This window comes from Ceratotherium simum, chromosome 3, assembly GCF_057802395.1.
Source record: "Ceratotherium simum simum isolate JZ-2026a chromosome 3, ASM5780239v1, whole genome shotgun sequence".
NCBI lineage: Eukaryota > Metazoa > Chordata > Mammalia > Perissodactyla > Rhinocerotidae > Ceratotherium > Ceratotherium simum.
The window spans coordinates 53,440,129-53,459,224 of NC_141902.1; the positions used below are offsets into that span (position 1 = coordinate 53,440,129).

The following is a 19,096-nucleotide window of genomic DNA, read 5'->3' on the forward strand; positions in this document are numbered from 1 at the left end:
TCATCCTGCATCCTCCTAGAACCAACGGAAGAACACTTGGGTAACAGCAGCCTAAACAAAACTGAAGTAAGCAGCATTGTTCCTACCCTGTTTTGTACCCTTCTTGCAGGGTCTCTTTCCTCACTTTACATTATCCTATGAAGTAGGCATCTGTTAATTTGTTGGAGCTGAGATTTGAAGCCAAGCAGTCTGACTCCAGAGCCTGTGCTCATAAATATATCTGGGAGGGGACAGAGAAGTCTAGGCCAGGTCTGTGCTCAAATTCTGACTCTGAAGTTTTTAAGTACATCTGTTTCAAACCCTGCAGAAATCTTCAAAATCAGGCCTAGTAGCCTTTTTTGTACCCTCCAGTCTTAGAGCAAGCTAATTCTGCACAGCCTGTTTTCTCATGTCTAAAATGGAATAATTTCTACCTCTTAAAATTGTAACGATTAAAGATAATGTACATCAAGTATCGTATACATAATAAACACAATAAATTGTAACAGATTGTTAATAACAGACTAGGGACAACTTTTTTTTTTTTTTTTAAACCAAGCCAAGAACTTTAAATGAGAAAAAACTTTAAGAAGATTAAGAAAGCTACTTAAGCCTTATGAAAGTAAACTGCTCCAATTATAATGCCGATGTTCCTCACAAAAAAAAAGTCGGTGTAATAGAAGTCAGGAGCATAGGACCAAGAAAGTTAGCCAGGCTAAAGTCAGGGCCTTCCACAAATTCAAGGTCATATAGGGGAGGAAAAAATCATTTTTCTTATACTCTTCTAAGTTCTCAGCTGGGGCCCCTGTAACACAAGACAGGTTAATAAGAGAAAAACAAATTTATTAACATGTATACCTCATGTACATGTGGAAGATAGGGAAAAATGAGTAACTCTCAGAGGTGGCTTAGAATTCAGGCTTAAATACCATTTCAGCTAAAGACAAAAGAAAGTGTTGAGGGGAGACCAGCTATGGGGAGGTAACCCCATAACTGGGGAGGAAAAGTATGGTGAACAAGGGTAAGGTTTGTTCTGCAGATTAAGTTGGTGCCTTCTCTACAAGATTCACAAGATTCTCTTGTGATTTAGTCATCCTTTTTCTGGTAAAGGAAGACTTCCTTTATAAATGTAAATTTCCATTACAAAAGGGTAACTTCTCTGTTTTCAGAGCTTCTCTTGTGTCTGCTGTTTCTCAAAATAATCAGCTTAAAATAATACTTATGTCAAAGAGGCATATTTTTGGGTGGCACATTCTGCTACTCTTGAGTCAACTCAGGCAAAGGCTGACAGCCTTTAAAGGACTCTTCATTCTTTTGAAGATTTTTCTTTGGGCTGCCAACCTTATTAAATAAGTCACTTTAACAGCGAAGTGGTGATAAGGGGATTGCCTCTGAACACTGGCATTCCACTGAATGCCTAGTCCTTAAAACAGGGAACTAACTGGTTACTAATAATTATTATAACAACAATATTCTCCATTTATTGCAATACTACTATGTATCAGACATTGCACTGCTTATATTCTTATTCTTACTTAATCCTCACAGAAATTTTAGGAGATTGATACTGTCACAGTTAAGGAAACAGAAACTTGAAAGATTAAGCAAATGGTAAAAGGTCACTGCCAGGGGCAGTGTTGAATTTTAAAACCAAACCTGTCTAACTCCAAAGCCCATCTCTTTACTTCAAAATTATAGTAGCTTTCACAAATTTGCATGCCATTCTTGACTCTTTTGATGCATAGAATGTTCATCAGTATTTAAGATGTAGGCCTCATTTGACAGAATTAGAATCTCAGCATAGGGAGGCTACAAGAAATCCTTTAAAATCAGATTCTGGGACTAAGTATTTGAAACCTCACTTCATCAGTGTTATGTGGTTGTTTTTTTCCATTGGAGTGGGAATGGGATACTGGAATCTTTCATTAAAAGGTCAAAGGTTATGGCCTGAAAATTTCTGAAGCTTCTCTTTCTGTGCTTTTGATTTAACAAAAGAATAGTTTCGCTCAAGCTGAAAAACTGCATTTCTCTAGAGGTGGTTTATTCTACAGATAGAAGGATTTGGAGGCCAAATTAAATGTGCACTGTTTGTATTTATCACTGCCTTTTAGATTTATTTCCCTTCATAAATATTTCATTCAAAAAAATTCAGTAAGTGTTTACATACCTCATATATTCCAATAACCTTCTTCTTTTTTAAACCACTTATTGTAGTTCTGAAATTTTTCATCTACATTTCTGGTATCCAATCAAAATTTTAAACGTGGGATTACTAAGATTTGCTCCTCTTCTAGATGGGCCACGGTTTTGGTTCTTACAGTTAGGTCTATGATCCATTTCAAGGTAATTTTTCTATATGGTGTGAGGTAAAGATCGATTCATTTTTTGCATATGGCTATTCCATTATTTCAGCCCTATTTATTGAAAAGATTATCCTTTCCCCATTTAATTATATAGATACCTTTGTCAAAATCACTAACCATAAATGTATAGGTTTTTATTTTCTGGATTTCATTCTACCTTTATGCCAATAGCATAAAGTCGTGATTTCTGTTGCAGTATAAAAAGTCTTGAAATCAAGTAGCAAGAATAATTGAATTTTTTCTGCTATTTCAAGGTGGTTTTGACTATTATAGGTCCTATATAATTGCATTTCTATATAATTTTAAAATCAACCTGTCAATTTCTACAAGAAAAGCTTTATGGAATTTTGATTGGGATTGTATTGAATCTATATATCAATTTGGGAAGAGATGACATCTTAATATTTAATCTTTACATCAATGAACATGATTAGACTTCATCAAAATTTAAAACTTTGCTCTCCTAAAGACACTTAAGAAAATGAAAAGGCAAACTAAAGACTGAGAGAAAATAGTTGCAAAGCATATATTGACAAAGGACTTGTATTAATATATAAGGAACTCTTACAACTCAATAACAAGGAAAAAATAAAACATTGGCACAAGTTTGAACAGCCACTTCATCAAAAAAAATATACAAATAGCAAATAAGTGCATGAAAAGATGCTCAACATCGTTAGTCATAGGGAAATGCAAATTAAAACCATAATGAGACACCAGTACACATCCACTGGAATGGCTAAAATTAAAAAGATTGATAATACCAAGTGTTGGTAAAGATGTGAAACACTTGGAACCCTTATACCACTGGTGTGAATATAAAACAATACAATCACTTTGGAAAACAATTTGGCAGTTTCTTAAAAAGTTAAGCAGGAAATGCAAATCAAAACTGCAATGAGATATCACCTTACACCTGTTAGAATGGGTATAATTACCAAGAGAAAAAACAACAAATGTTGGAGAGGATGTGGAGAAAAGGGAACCCTCGTACACTGCTGGTGGGAATGCAAACTGGTGCAGCCTCTATGGAAAACAGTATGGAGATTTCTTTGAAAATTAAAAATAGAAATACCATACGACCCAGCTATCGCACTACTGGGTATTTATCCAAGGAACTTGAAATCAACAATTCAAAGAGACTCATGTACCCCTATGTTCATTGCAGCATTATTCACAATAGCCAAGACATGGAAGCAACCCAACTGCCCATCGACTGATGGATGCATAAAGAAGATATGGCATACTTCTCCAAAGAAGATATACAGATGGCCAATAGGCACATGAAAAGATGCTCAACATCACTAATCATCAGGGAAATGCAAATCAAAACCACACTAAGGTATCACCTTACACCTATTAGAATGGCTATAATCACCAAGGCAAAAAACAAATGCTGGGGAGGCTGTGAAGAAATGGGAACCCTCATACATAGCTGGTGGGAATGCAAACTGGCATGGCCTCTATGGAAAACAGTATGGAGATTCCTCAAAAAATTAAAAATAGAAATACCTTATGATCCAGCTATCCCACTACTGGGTATCCACCCAATGAACCTGAAATCAACAATTCAAAGAGGCTTATGCACCCCTATGTTCACCGCAGCATTGTTCACTATAGCCAAGACATGGAGGCAACCCAAGTGTCCCTCGACTGATGACTGGATAAAGAAGATGTGCTATATATATACAATGGAATACTACTCAGCCATAAAAAAGACAAAATCGTCCCATTTGCAACAACATAGATGGACTTGGAGGGTATTATGTTAAGCAAAATAAGCCAGAAAGAGAAAGACAAACACTGCATGATTTCACTCATGTGGAAGATAAACCAACACACGGACAGATAGAACTATTTGGTGGTTACCAGGGGCAAGGGGGTGGGGGGTGGGCACAATGGGTGGAGGGATGCGTTTATATGGTGACTGACAAACAATAATATACAACAAAAATTTCACAATAAAAAAACAAAAAAGATGTGGTATATATATACAATGGAATACTACTCAGCCATAAAAAAGACAAAATCATCCCATTTGCAACAACATGGATGGACCTTGAGGGTATTATGTTAAGTGAAATAAGCCAGCCAGAGAAAGACAAACACTGCATGATTTCACTTATATGAGAAAGATAAACACATGGACAAAGAGAACAGATTAGTGGTTACCAGAGGGGAAGGGGGTTAGGCAGTGGGCATAAGGGGTAAAGGGACACATATATATGGTGACTGACAAATAATATTGTACAACTGAAATTTCACAATGTTATAAACTATTATGACCTCAATAATAAAAAAAAAAGTTAAACAGATACCTACCATAAAACTCACCTATTCCACTCTTAGATATTTACCCAAGAGAAGTGAAAGCATATGTGCACACAAAGACTTGTACACAAATATTCAAAGTAACTTCATTTGAAAGAGCCTACAACTGAAAGTAACCCGAATGTCCATTATCAGGTGAACACATAAACATGTTGTGGTTTATCCTTACAAGGGAGTACTACTCGTCAATATAAAGGAATCAACTACTGATAGAAGCAACAACATGGATAAATCTCTAAGTATGGTGAGTAAAAGAAGCCAGATAAAAATGAGCCTATACTTATGATTCTACTTATATAAAATTCTAGAAAATGCAAACTAACCTATCGGACATAAAGTATATTAGTGGTTGTCTGCAGATGGAGTGGGAGTGGATGATAGAGATGGATTACAAAGGGCATAAGAAAACTTTTGGGAATGATGGGTATGTTCTTCATTTTGATTATTGTGATGGTTTCCTGGAGATACATACATATATTTGTGTGTGTGTGTGTGTGTATATATATATATGTCAAAATTTATCAAGTGTTTATGTGCAATTCATTGTGTGTCACTATTCATACATAAAAGATGCAGCAACAAGGGTCACATTTGTCCCATCAGGACTAGAATACTGGACAAAATACATAAAAGGACTATTTCAAACAAAGGACATCAGACAGTGCAGGATTGTTATCCCTGAGAGAAAAGAAACAAGTAAAGTAGGCTCTATGATTGCTCCATCTTTTTGCCTGGATGCATTTTCCTAATGGTGGTGCAGGGAGGGGAACTCAGTCAGAGCCTAGCATGCTGAACATGAAAAGACAGAGATTGGAGTTCAGAGAGACTGAGCAGTTAGAAGCTGTAGGACAGAGTTCCAGAGAGAACGGAGCTATGCAGAAAAAGAGCTCCATATAAGTCCCCTTCAGTCTTTGTTTAGTATTAGGCCAAACATGCATAAGATAAGACTCATGAGGTTGAGCAAAAAAAGATATAGCAGTTATAAATTGAACAGTTCCCAGAGTTATGCAGGGCAAGAAGTTTAAGTTTAAACCAGCCAAAGCAGAGAGTTCTGGGTGATCAACTAGGGCATTCCTTGTTGACCACAAAGAGGCTACTTCACGGTGTTACAATTGAACTACCCCTTGAACGAAAGCTACTCAAGATCCCTCATAACAAAGCCTATAAACAAGGCTGAAATTTATCAAACTGATCAATAAATAACTTAAATGCTTCACACTCTTTGAAGGAAGACAACAAAATCCAGACATTCAACAATACAACATTCATGATGTCCAGGATCCAATAAGAAATTATTAGACTTGCCAAAAACCAGGAAAATGTGATCCCTAGCCAGAAGAAAATTCAAATAAAAGAAATAATAAGATACGTTAAATTAGCAGACAAGGATCTTAGATACTACAGTCATGTATTTAAAGGCAAATATGAACATAATGAAGAGAGAAATCAAATGTATTTTTAAAAACCCAAATAGAACTTTAGAGATAAAAAAATATACGTAAAATAAAATTTTCACAGGATAAGATTAACAGTGGGTTAGACACTGCAGAAGAAAAAGACTGGTAAACGTGAAAGCACAAAGATTAAATGAATGAAAAAATAAACAGAAGTTCAGTGTCCTATAAGGCAACATTAAGTTAGAAAATATATTTAAATGAAGTCTCTTAATAAGAGTAGGAAGTGTACAAAAAATATAGAAAGAAAAATGGCCAAAATTTCCCAATTTGATGCCAAAAAAAAAAAAGTTACAGAGCTAAGAATCTCAACAAACCACAAGTAGGAAACACACACATACCAATACACATCATAATCAAATTGCTGAAAAACAGTGATAAATAAAAAATTTTAGGGGCCGGCCCGGTGGTGCAAGTGGTTAAGTGCTCGTGCTCCGCTGCAGCAGCCCGGGGTTTGCCAGTTCGGATCCTGGGCGTGGACCGACGCGCTGCTTGGCAAGCCATGCTGTGGCAGCATCCCATATAAAGTGGAGGAAGATGGGCACGGATGTTAGCCCAGGGCCAGTCTTCCTCAGCAAAAAGAGGAGGATTGGCAGATGTCAGCACAGGGCTGATCTCCTCACACAAAAAAAATTTTAAAGCAACTGGGAAGGGCTGGGAAGGGGCTAGGGGAGAAATATCTCATCCCTGCACCCCCTCCCTCCCCACCCAGCATACCTGCCGAGGTTACCCAATTGCTTGAATAATGGAAGACCCCCGGACAGTGTGCTTGGGCCTTAGTAAGTGCCACCACATCACAAATGCGGAGAGACTGACACTTCAGACAATGGGTTCAGTGCGTTGTCCCAAGGAGAGGATCCTATCACTCTAAGTCCTCAGGTAGACTGGGAAGCCTTGGAAGGCAAGACAGCCACCTAGGAGCAGGCCATGCCTCTCCCTCCCTTTTCCCATAACATGCCTAGAAAGTTGGTACTATGAGTCATCAGGCAGAGACAGAAACTGAAACCTGCGGCTTCCCCCACGCGGAAAAAAGCAAATCTGTAGCAGAATAGTTTCCATGGGCTGTGGGACCAGCACGCTTCTGCTGCATTGCAACGAAAAACCTAATTCTCAGAGTTATAAGGGAAAATACCCATGGTACCCCTGTGGCACAGCAAACGGATTAATTCAAACCTAACTTAAGCCCAGGTCCTTAACCATACAACCATTGCCAGGAGGGAGGTCCCTAACCCTAACAATACTGATTTGAGGCTCTCTGGAGGAAAAAAATGTATAAGTATGAGTAGGCTAAAGTACCTCCCCCCCAGTATATTCAGTGACAAAATGGAAAGGGGAGGAGGGAAAAGGGGGAGGGTGGGAGGGAGGGAGGAAAGGAAAGGAAGAAAGAAAGAAAAGAAGCCTGGATACAGGACAAGGAAATAAAATAAATGTATATACATTATTAAATTGAAACAAAGGTCTATAATCTGAGCCAATTGAAAATCCAAAATTTACTAAAAGTATTTATATAACAAAAAGATTAAAAGGGCACCAATTAGCTCTTGTGCCTCTACAACAAATAGGTTCTGAATTAACTTTAACATTTACTAAAATGCACCAACTGGCAAAGCTTTATGGACTTAATACTGGGGCTAAAATTACAGTTATCAGTTATACCTGGGGATCTCACTAAATTTGAACATGGTACTCTAATAATCTTAGGAGAGTAACTAAATATAAAATAGAGGAAAAATAGGTATGCCTCACTTTAACTATAGTCTTGCCTCAATTTCCCATAGCCAGAGGACCCACTGCCCTAAAATATTCCATGGTGAGCACAGACACTCTGACACATGAGTAACGGATTAAAACTGAATTAAGTCTTGGGCACTTACAAATTCGCTTGACAAAATGGGACCCCATGGACCTCTGGTTAAAGTAGTTAATATGGCCCAATTAGGGTTAAAACAGGGCCTTCAAGGATGGAAACTTACTATATAAAACCTAATTAATGAATGGGTGATTATTCCCACTGCTTCTCCATTTGACAGCCCACTTTTGCCTGTTCTTAAACTTAGAAAGAATGAATGATGCCTTGCAGTGGATTACTGCTATCTTAATGGTGTGGTCCCATTCATTAAGGCCCCCATACCCAATACCCAATATTATTGAAATTACTAATGCTATGCAATCAGAAACTGGTTAATATTTAGCTATTATAGATTTGGCTGATATGTTCTATTTATTGCCTATTTACACAGCCTCTCAGCCGCAGTTTGCCTTCACTTTTGTGTCCCCTTTTAAGGGACACAATACAGTTTTACTAGGCTAGCCGTGGGGTACCTCAACAGCTTGCCATCACACACAATTTTTGCAGACAAGATCTTAACTGCATTCACCTTTCTCCAGGAGCACAGGTTGACAACCTCCTCTGAGGAGATTCATTTGATACACTCATTAAGGACATACAAGTCCAATACCTTCTAGTCCTTTTTGGGTCCTGGAGACAACATATTCCTCATTTACAAGTTTTACTTAATCTCTGATGTTACTAGTTACAAATCAGCCCACATTAAGTTGAGCTCCTTCCAACAAAAGGCCCTAGAATCTGTCTAAATTAAAATCAACAGGCACTTCCTTTAACGCCTTTAGAGACTCCTTTGCTGTAGAGGCTCTAACAACATCCCCTCAAGCCTCCTGGAGTCTCTGGATCACCTAAGATGGTCATAGGTTGCCCATAGGCTTCTGATGTAAGAAACTACTCCTCTCAGCCTCATGCTGTACACCATTAGAGCAGAAATTGCTGGCCACATACTGGGATATCCTGGAAATAGAGGCTGTCACAGACCCCAAGACTGTGACCCTTTGTACCCAGCTGCCCATCATGCCTTGGGTCATGGAAGCAGCACCCCACAAGCTCAGCACTGCTACTGAGGCCTCCTGAATGCAGGATGGTGCCAAACCTGGACCCACTGGCATATTCCAACTGCAGGAGACATGGCCTCCTTTGTTCTCAGTGCTTTGCCAGATGTCACCCCTCCTCCAGACCCCTTGGCTACCTGGGGAGCCACTGGAATTTACTGAGAGAACAGCAATGGGAGCTCGTGGAGTACACAGACAGCACTGCACCACTATATATGAGGGAGCTCAGTGCAATGCTGCAGCTTTCATCCCTTAACCAGGATGTCCCTGATAAAGGATGGGACATAAGGGTCAGCAAAATTGGCCAAACTTCAGGCAGTCATCTTAGCACTAGATGTCCTGGTCAGCAAATGGCCTCATTGGCACATTTTTACAAACTTCTGGGCCTTGGCCTAAGAACTGTTCCCTCGCCTGAAGGGAAAGAACTCAGAATCTCTTGCCTTGCAGAAGATATAAATCAAAGTTACGAGTCTCCACATATACTAAGGCCATAATACAAGGCCTCACCAGATGCTCCTTATCCTCTTCAAAGTTCTAGACGTTACTGATAGTAATCAAGGCAAACATTTCACTTCTCAAAATCACGATGCTGGGCTCTTGGAAAAGGCATTCAACAAAACTTTTATCTTCCCAATAGGTCCCAGACAGCCAGTGTAATGAGACATAATGGTCTCTTCAAACAGCTTTTTAAACTCTAGTCTGCAAATGGACCCCTAAATGGGTGTCTGTCTTGCCCCAGGCATTAATCTCACTTAATTTAAGTTTCCTTGGACAATTCACACCTTTCGTCAACTTAAAAAAAACTTTCCAATGCCCTTTCCTATCTTTAAAGAGGATATGTCTTGCCTCTATGTATACGAAGACTCGTTATATATGAGGCCCTTTAATAATGTCTCCTGTATCTTTATGAATTTCCAACCTATCCCATAAGGACAGGAGGCTAGATCAAGGGTGCATAGTCTTCTGGGACCCATTAACCACAGATTGTCTGTCAGGCAAGGCACCTGCCCATCTAATATGGAACCTATTTAAGCCTGAACTTCCACTACCCAAAAAACCTTCCTCAATATTCAGATTATAAAAAGGTGGATAATTCTTCTGGGGTCTCCTTCCAATCTCCTCAAAAAAATGAAAATTAGTTGTCCAGGGCCATTCCCACAGACAGGGTGGACTACTAAGAAGGGGGATAGAAAATTCCACTTAGTAAATGAAAACCACATTCAGAGATAATAAAGTCAATACCATATCCCGTAATGATGAAACCAGACAGCCCCTCATTGGTAATAATCCATACTGGAGGAAAATCAACATCGAGCAAATAAAGTCTGTCAAGTGCAGCTGCACACCATTCCATTGGCTATTAGTCTTGTTACTATTGGTCTTGTTACTACTGGTCTGGGTGCTTTCATTGGTTTGTAATCCAGAGGTACAAACCCTCTACGTTAAGTCATTGTTTCAACCAAGCATGGCAAACGTTGAGGCCCACATGCCATCGAGTGTGGCTAATGCAAGCCCTGCAGCCCAAAGGCCCTGGGGGGCAACTTGCCTGCCAACAATCAAACCAACACAGAGAACAAAAGGCCCATAATAACCGGCTAAATTGGAGGGCCTGCCTACAGTCTCATGCTGGAGCTCCAACAACCTCAGCCACTGATATTTTGATTGGCAAACCATCTGACATCCTATTAGCAACATGCATCTAAATCACACCATAAGATTTAAAACCCATTTGCTGCAGAAACACTCTTATCACCCATCTGGGCAAAACCTTGGACTGTTGGGATTTTTTAGATTTGGCCACCCTCAGTTGGGGTTTAACTGTGCCAGTTGGGTTCTGGCACTTTGGCCCAATTTTGGCAGTATCATGGATGCTGACAGCACTTTTGCCAGCTGTGCACCCACAAAGTCCCTTGATTTAAAAGATATTTGCAAGTCAAGCTCCCAGGCCCAACACTGCCTTCAAGTTCTACAAGCAGCTCAGTCTTGTTATCGTGCCAGAGTCACAAAAACATGACCCATATCAATCTGAGTGGGTATCCACTTGGAAAGGATACACCAGTCCCACATCCCAGATGACACTGCTCTGGCCTAGGATTTCACTGCTGGAGATGACATCACCTCAGACACTGTCACTGCAGTCCAAGATCTCACCATTGGAAATGACTTTGTCCCCTTCACCAGAGACGACTGCAACCCAGACATTGAGACCGCTGCCCAGGCAATGCCCATGGGCTGCCTCTCCTAAGGCACTGACAAATTAGACACGGGTCATTCATTGCTTTTCCTCTTTTGATATTAGAGATTCTATTATGTTTCCTGAGCTTGCTGTTTACTGAGCCCATGGTCCTAGTATATTATATTCCTTGCTCTCTGCCAAAATGTACATCCTTACACCCCCATGCCTAACAGGAAATCCTGTAGAGCTTATTACTATGTATGCCATTCTAAAAATTAATGGAAATTATTGCTTTCCCCAGGTGGCAACTGCCTCATATCAGTCCACCCCTTGACTCCCTGGGGAGAGGACCTCCCACTCCCCACAGCATGCTCCTACTCCCCTCTCTGGCTTGCCACCTGACTGCTCACCCTGCGTCTCCAACCATGGCCACCACAACTACCCCTTCCACTTGGTTACAAACAAATACCACTAACATTTACACATACATTACTGAACTATCAGTTCATTTCCTCCAACAACATAACTGCAGAACCTGCCACCTTCACCCAAGGAATACACCAAGATATGATTGTCATGAAAAATATAACTTTGACTTTTAATACACTTTACAACTCCACCAAGATATTCTTAGAGACCCCAGAAATTTCAAGTCTGTTTTCATGGCTAATGCCATATTAAATGGGGAACTTGGTCATGGGCCAGACTACAAGGACTCCTTGTACTTCTACTTGTTTTCTTCCTTTTACTATCACAATAAAATGTTTTCTGTGCTATTCAGGGCAACTTATGCTCTGCTCTCTAAAATTCTCCTCTACTATCCATGCCACTCAAATACCCCAAATAACTGAACTTAAAACTGATGTCAAGATTTCAAGGGGTCAATTGTGATATATTTCTTAAACGCTATTTAAAAAAATTTTTTTCAGCTTTATTCAGTTATAATTGCCACAAAGAAATTGTATACACTTAACATCCTATTAACATATGCATAATATGAAATGATCACCACAATTAAGCTAATTAACATATCCATCACCTCACATAGTTATCTTTTCTATCTTCCTCTTTCTTTTGTAGTAAGAACACTTAAGACCTCTCTTAGCAAATTTCAAGTATACAATACAGTATTGTTAACCATAGTCATCATGCTGTACATTAGATCCCCAGAACTCATTCATCTCCCTATTTCCTCCTTCCTCCTGCCCCTGGCAACCACCATTATACTCTCTGCTTCTATTAAACTATTTTAGTTTCCACATATAAGTGAGATCATGCAGTATTTGTCTTTTTGTGTTTGGTTTATTTCATTTAGGATAAAGTCCTTAGGTTCATCCGTGTTGTCCCAAATGGTAGGATTTCTTTCTTTTATAAGGCTGAATAATATTCCATTGTGCATATATATATATATATATATATATATATATATATATATATATACACACATTTTCTTTATTCATTCACCCATCAACAGATATTTAGGTTGTTTCCATATCTTGGCTATAGTGAATAACACTGCAATGAACATAAGAGCGCAGATATCTCTTCGAGATCAAGACTTCATTTCCGTAGGATATATATCCAGAAGTTAAAAATGCTATCTTGACTCAATTTTAAGGCCCTGGCTAGTGGCAAGTCAGTTTCCCTTCTTGGGTGGCTGATTAAGTCTACATCCCAACCACTTCCCTTATTGGATTCTCATACTCCTGGGCCCTATGCACCCATTCTAACTGCCCTGGGGCTGGGTACCAGACAACTAAGGACCATCCTTATGCCCCTAGTGAAATTATTCAAATTAGCCAATCCACAAGGGAGCCCGTGAAACCTAGCTAACTTCACTCCACTTGCCATACGTAAGCTGCCACCTACAGCTCTAACTTGCTGTTACCCTGTCCCTGGGTGCAACCCCCTGTGTGGCACTGCATGTAAGCTTTTTCTTGTTCAGAGCTGTAAGAGAGTTCTGCCTTTCATCTATCAGAGTATCATTGTATTGTGTCCCAGCATCAACAGAATCTTTAAATCTTATAAAGCAATTAGAAAAGAAGGGCCTATAAAAATGATCTAAGCTAACACCTTAGGGGAGAAAAAGAGCAAATTAAATCCAAATAACTAGAAGGAAATAATAAAAGATAAGAATAGGAAAAAATAAATAGAAAATAGACAAGTGATAAAGAAAATCAATGAAACCAAAGGCTGGTCCTTTGAGGGGAAAAAATCTAAAATTACTTTAGCCAGAGTGATCTAGAGAAAAAGATAAAAGACACAAATTTTCAATATCAAGAATGAAAGAGGTGACATCATTACAAATCCTACAGACATTAAAAGGGCAACAGGGAATGTAATGAATAATTTTCTGCCAATAAATGTGATCACTCAGATAAAATGGATAAACTTTTTGAAAGACACACATTACCAAAATTAGTTCAAGAATAGAAAATCTTTTTTTTTTTTTTAAAGATTTTTTTTTTTTTAATTTTTATTTATTTATTTTTTCCCCCAAAGCCCCGGCAGATAGTTGTATGTCATAGCTGCACATCCCAGTTGCTGTATGTGGGACGCGGCCTCAGCATGGCCGGAGAAGCGGTGCGTCGGTGCGTGCCCGGGATCTGAACCCGGGCCGCCAGCAGCAGAGCGCGCGCACTTAACCGCTAAGCCACGGGGCCGGCCCAAGAATAGAAAATCTTAATAGCCCTATGTTTATTTAGGAAATTGAATCTGTAAACTTAGTATCTCCCCAAACTCCATGCCCAGATGGCTTCACTGGTAAATTTTATCAAACACTTAAGGAAAAAATAATACCAATCTCACACAAACTCTTTCAGAAAAAGGCAAAGGAGGGAACATTTCTCTACTATATTTATGAAGCCAGCATTACTCCCATAAATATTACAAGAAAAGAGAACTACAGACTAATATTCCTCATGGAAACAACGCAAAAATCCTTAACAACAACAAAAACAAAAGGATATATATATATATCCCAGCAATTTCCACTCCTAGATATTTACTCAAGAGCAATGAAAACATATGTACACACACAGACTTGTATAAAAATATTCATACCAGTTTTATTCATAATAGCCAAAAACTGTCAATAACTCAGATTTTCATCAATAGATGAATACATAAAAAATTGTGGTACACCCAGGCAGTGGAATACTACACAGCAACAAAAAGAAGGAACTACTGATATACTAAGCAACATGGCTGAATTGCAAAAACATTACGCTGAACGAAAGGAGCCAAATACAAAATAAAACATTACTGTATGATTCCGTTTACATGAAACTCTAGGAAACATAAAATTGTAGTGCTAGAAAGCAAATAAGTGGTTGCCTGGGGCCACAGATGTGGACCGTGACGACCAGGAAAGGGCACAAGGAAAAGTTTTAGCAATGGTAATATTCTGCATCTTCATCATGGCAGTGGTTACTTGGGTGTATGCATTTGTCAAAATTCATTAAACTGTACATGTAAAATGTGTGCGTGATATTACTCATAAATTTGACTTCAAAAAATTTAAATTGTATTTCTACATACTAGCAATGAACAATTGAAATTTTAAAAATTCCATTTATAATAGCATCAAACATACTACTTAGATATAAATTTAGCAAAATATGTGCAAGACCTATACGTTGAAAACCATAATTTGAGTTACTTCATTTCTGTCATTCCATGCGTCCACTTGGAATGTTTACATTTAAATTTTAAAAATAGAGGGCCGCCCCATGGCTTAGCAGTTAAGTGCGTGCGCTCCGCTGCTGGCGGCCCGGGTTTGGATCCCGGGCGCACACCGATGCACCGCTTCTCCGGCCACACTGAGGCCGCATCCCACATACAGCAACTAGAAGGCTGTGCAACTATGACATACAACTATCTACTGGGGCTTTGGGGGAAAAAAATAAAATAAATAAAAATTAAAAAAAAAAAAATAGAGTGAGAACTAGAAAGTGTAATATTTTTCCTTGGTAATTGCAAATTTTAGTTGACACAAAAAATATTTTACTGAATTGTAATAATATCTTTTAAACCGAAAATTCTTTTCTCTTACTTTAAAACTAAAGAACAGACGCCGGCTCGGTGGAGTTATGGTTAAGTTCATGCGCTCTGCTTCGGTGGCCCGGGGTTCACAGGTTCAGATCCCAGGTGCGCACCAACGCACCGCTTGTCAAGCCATGCTGTGACGGCGTCCCACATAAAGTAGAGGAAGATGGGCATGGATGTTAGCCCAAGGCCAGCCTTCCTCAGCAAAAAGAGGAGGATTGGCAACGGATGTTAGCTCAGGGCTAATCTTTCTCACGCACACACACAAAAAACTAAAGAACAAATAAAGGAAATGCTTATTACAGAAAATAATTTTGTCATACAGAGTAAGGGATAAGAAATTATTTGCTTTGTGGTGTCAAATATATTACATGTGTCACCGGTCATACCTGCCAACAATGACTTGAAGTGATGTTCTTGTAAGTATGTGCAAGTTTGAATCTTGGTCCCACCACTTGCTACCTTTATGATCTTGGACAAATTGTTCCTTAGTTTCCACACATATAAAACAGGAATAATAACGGTACCTACATCTAAATCATAAGCTTGTTGTGGGAATCAAATGAACTAATGCATGTAAATTACCTAGTACAATGCCTAGCACATGGTAAGTGCTCGATAACTTCTGTGATGACAATCATACTCATAATACATTTAACAAGCCTGATACATGGTAAGCTTGAAATATTACTTACCTTACTGTGTGACAAGATTTTTCTCCCTTTAATTTCCTGTAATTGGTTAAAATGATCAGAGTTGCCTGAACTTTACATTTTTATTATAATAGAAGTTAAACAGTAGGAATCATAAAGGTCATAAACCTATGGAGAAAGCAATTGGGGTCCATAAAGGTTAATTATATGCTTCAACTAGTAGGCTCAAAACCAGACTCCAGAGATTCTAACTCTTGATCTAGTCTCTTCATCTTGGGATCTGGCTATAACCCTTTTAAACCATTTTCAAAGGTGACTCTCTAGTCATTAGAATGAAAACAAAGTACTGCTTATCTAAATAATACATAATATGACATTTCACAGCTCAACCAGGACAGTTCTGGAAGCTCTGGACACAAGTTCCTAGAGCTGATGCAGAAGGGTCCCCTTACCCCACCCCGAGTGGCTGAACTATACAGGATTATTAATCATCAGTTAACTAGAAAATTACATTAATCAGAGCATCTCAGCCCACTGGCAGGCAAAAGATGGGGTTTCTTAAACTAAAATGACATGTGTTGGAGCAATGATAAGGAAAACTCTGCTACCCATAAAGTTGCCAGCAGCTCTTCAAAGAGTGTTTGGTCTTACTCTGAGCTGTATCTCTACAGTGATTCTCAACCCTGGCAGCACGTATGAATCCTCTGGGGGAACTCCTGCAGAAAAACACGCCTAGGCCCCACCCATGAGTGTCTGGGGACAGAGCCCAGGCTTAAGAACTACTGCCTTATCTCACACAGTTAGACCTCAGATTTTGTCCAGTCAGCAGCTGTACCAGTTCAGTTCTCTATTCAAGCAGCAACCATTACAACTGAAGTTTTTCTCTTGTCTCACAATCAGAGAGCATACATAACATGACTTCGCTAGAAGAGAAATGAGTAGAATTTGTTCAGTGTTCCACACATATTTTCCCATTAAACCCTTCCAACAGCTCTGTCAGGTAAGCCAAGTTGATCATAGCATCCTGGACCTACAGATAAATTGCCCATAATTGCACACAGCTAGTAAGTGGCAGAATTAGCCCATGAACCCCTAATTCCTGCATATTCCTAAACCAGTCTTTAGACTGGCCTACCCTGCAAGTTGTCCCAGAAGTGACGGCCTTCCCTGTGATACAGTCTCACCCAATTTGGATTATCAGAGTAGTTCAGTGGTAGTGAGGAAATGCAGACAAGGGAAAGCCAACCCAGTCAGGCTGCCTCTCTGAGGCCAGAGAGCTAGGAACAAGAGAGACCAAGGAGGGCAGATCAATCACGGAAGAGTGAAAGTCATGAAATAAGCTAAACGGTATATAATAATTTTAGGAAAATTAGGATATTTTAGAAGGGATCTTTCTTATTTTATGGAATCAAATGTTTAGTCTTATGATTGTATTTTATACTTGAGGGATGCATCGTATCTTACTTGTCATAGTACCTGACCTGTTTCCCCTCCACTCCACCTCCCAAATGCTTGGCAGAGTATGATGAGTAAATTAAATATATGTTGACGAATATCACTAGAAACTTACTAAGAAAACTGTCTCTATCTAAATGACTGGGTATTGCTTGAGCTTTTGATGCGCTTAGTTAGTCTCTAACAAACTGATTAAAATTTAACTATTGAGCAGATTTCATACACTTGTTTCCTAACCCTGTTGGTAAATCCAAGTGGGAGGCAAAATATATGACTGGCGAGCATGAAGCTGGAGCAAAGACGCCCTCACGGCTAACGGTCACGCCTCAGGCAGCCATCTCCTCTCAGGGAGCATAAGCCCCTGGTCTGGTGGTTTGGGAAGCCTGTCCCTAAACAGTCCCATTTCTTACTGGTGGCTGCACCAAGGGGTGGCTTGGGAGAGGCCTTTAGGCCTCCTCAAGCTCCCACCTTAATTTTCACTAGATATTCTCAAAGTTACCCATAAGTATTCAATCTTAGAACAGTGTGTTTATTACACCACTGCAACTTCAAGACAGCCTAGAGCCCCCATTCCAACCAGATTGCTGCCCCTAAGCCCCTTCTATTAAAATTATGAATCCTCCACATGGTTACGTATTCAACAAGTATTTATTGAGTGGCTAAGTGGCAGGTGCTGGGAATATAGCAGCGAGAAAAAAGAAGACAGAACTTGCTGCCCTCCTGGCACGTACATCTGAGTAGGAAGAGACAGATGGTAAATACGTCAGATGGGAAGGGAGGGGGCAATACCAGGGGTGGACTAAGAGGGCGGCAGTTTTAAGTATCCGGGAAGGCATCACGGAGAAAACGACATTGTAGCAAAGACCTGAAGGGAGACGTGGATATCTGGGGAAACAACGCTGCAGATCAAGGAACTATCAAGAGCGAAAGGCTGGAGATGGGATGTTGTATTCAAGCAACAGAAAGAGGCCAATGTGACCGAAACAAAGCGAGCGAGGAGAGTAGTAGATGAGGCGAGAGAAGCAGGCCACTCAAAAGACTAGATTTACTCCGAGCGAGATGCGGAGATACTAGAGGGTTTAAAGCAGAGGAGAGAAAAATACATGAGGTGTGGTGGTGGAGGTGTGAGATAAAGGTGATTGGTACAGGACAGGCGAGAATTAACTCTATGAACCCTGACCCTTAAGGCCAGCTGGAATGGCTAAGTACAGAGAGAGAATAGGGAAAGACAGAAACTCATCTTGTAGGAAGCACTTAAGGATTTCAGAAAACAATGTTTCAGGTAAAAATAAGCAGTATTTGTTGACGGATGCATTTTAAGTCGTTTAGGAAAGAGACTTTTATGTATGGTGGCCTTATTGACTTGAAGACAGTGACTGAACATTTGTGAGGATTAGTTTGTGAGGGGTAACTGAACAGATTAAATCAGAGGTGCTTGAGAGGAATGCTAATGAAGCATTCGTTGGAAGTACTGGAAAAGATTCATCTTTAGGTAAAGGGTTGGATTAGATGAGGTTCTTTATAGAGAATGCAAAGTAATTTGACATTTTTTCAGTAAGGATTCAGTAAGTATTTAATTGTTGGAACTGGCTTAAGTATGGAGGAACTGAGTTAGGTGACAATCTAGCAAGGGACACAAACACAGACAGAAGGGTTTCCAAATTTTTCTTTACTTCATGTATTTAAGGGCTTGGAATTTTTTTCTACGTAATTCCGAAGCTTTTTTCTTTACAATTA

General features: G+C 39.5%; 1 protein-coding gene across 1 annotated transcript in view; it reads right to left on the bottom strand.

Moving 5' to 3' along the window:
• SLTM (SAFB like transcription modulator) overlaps positions 1-19,096 on the bottom strand; it is a 71,469-nt gene that overhangs the window by 6,439 nt on the left and 45,934 nt on the right. The window lies entirely within an intron of this gene.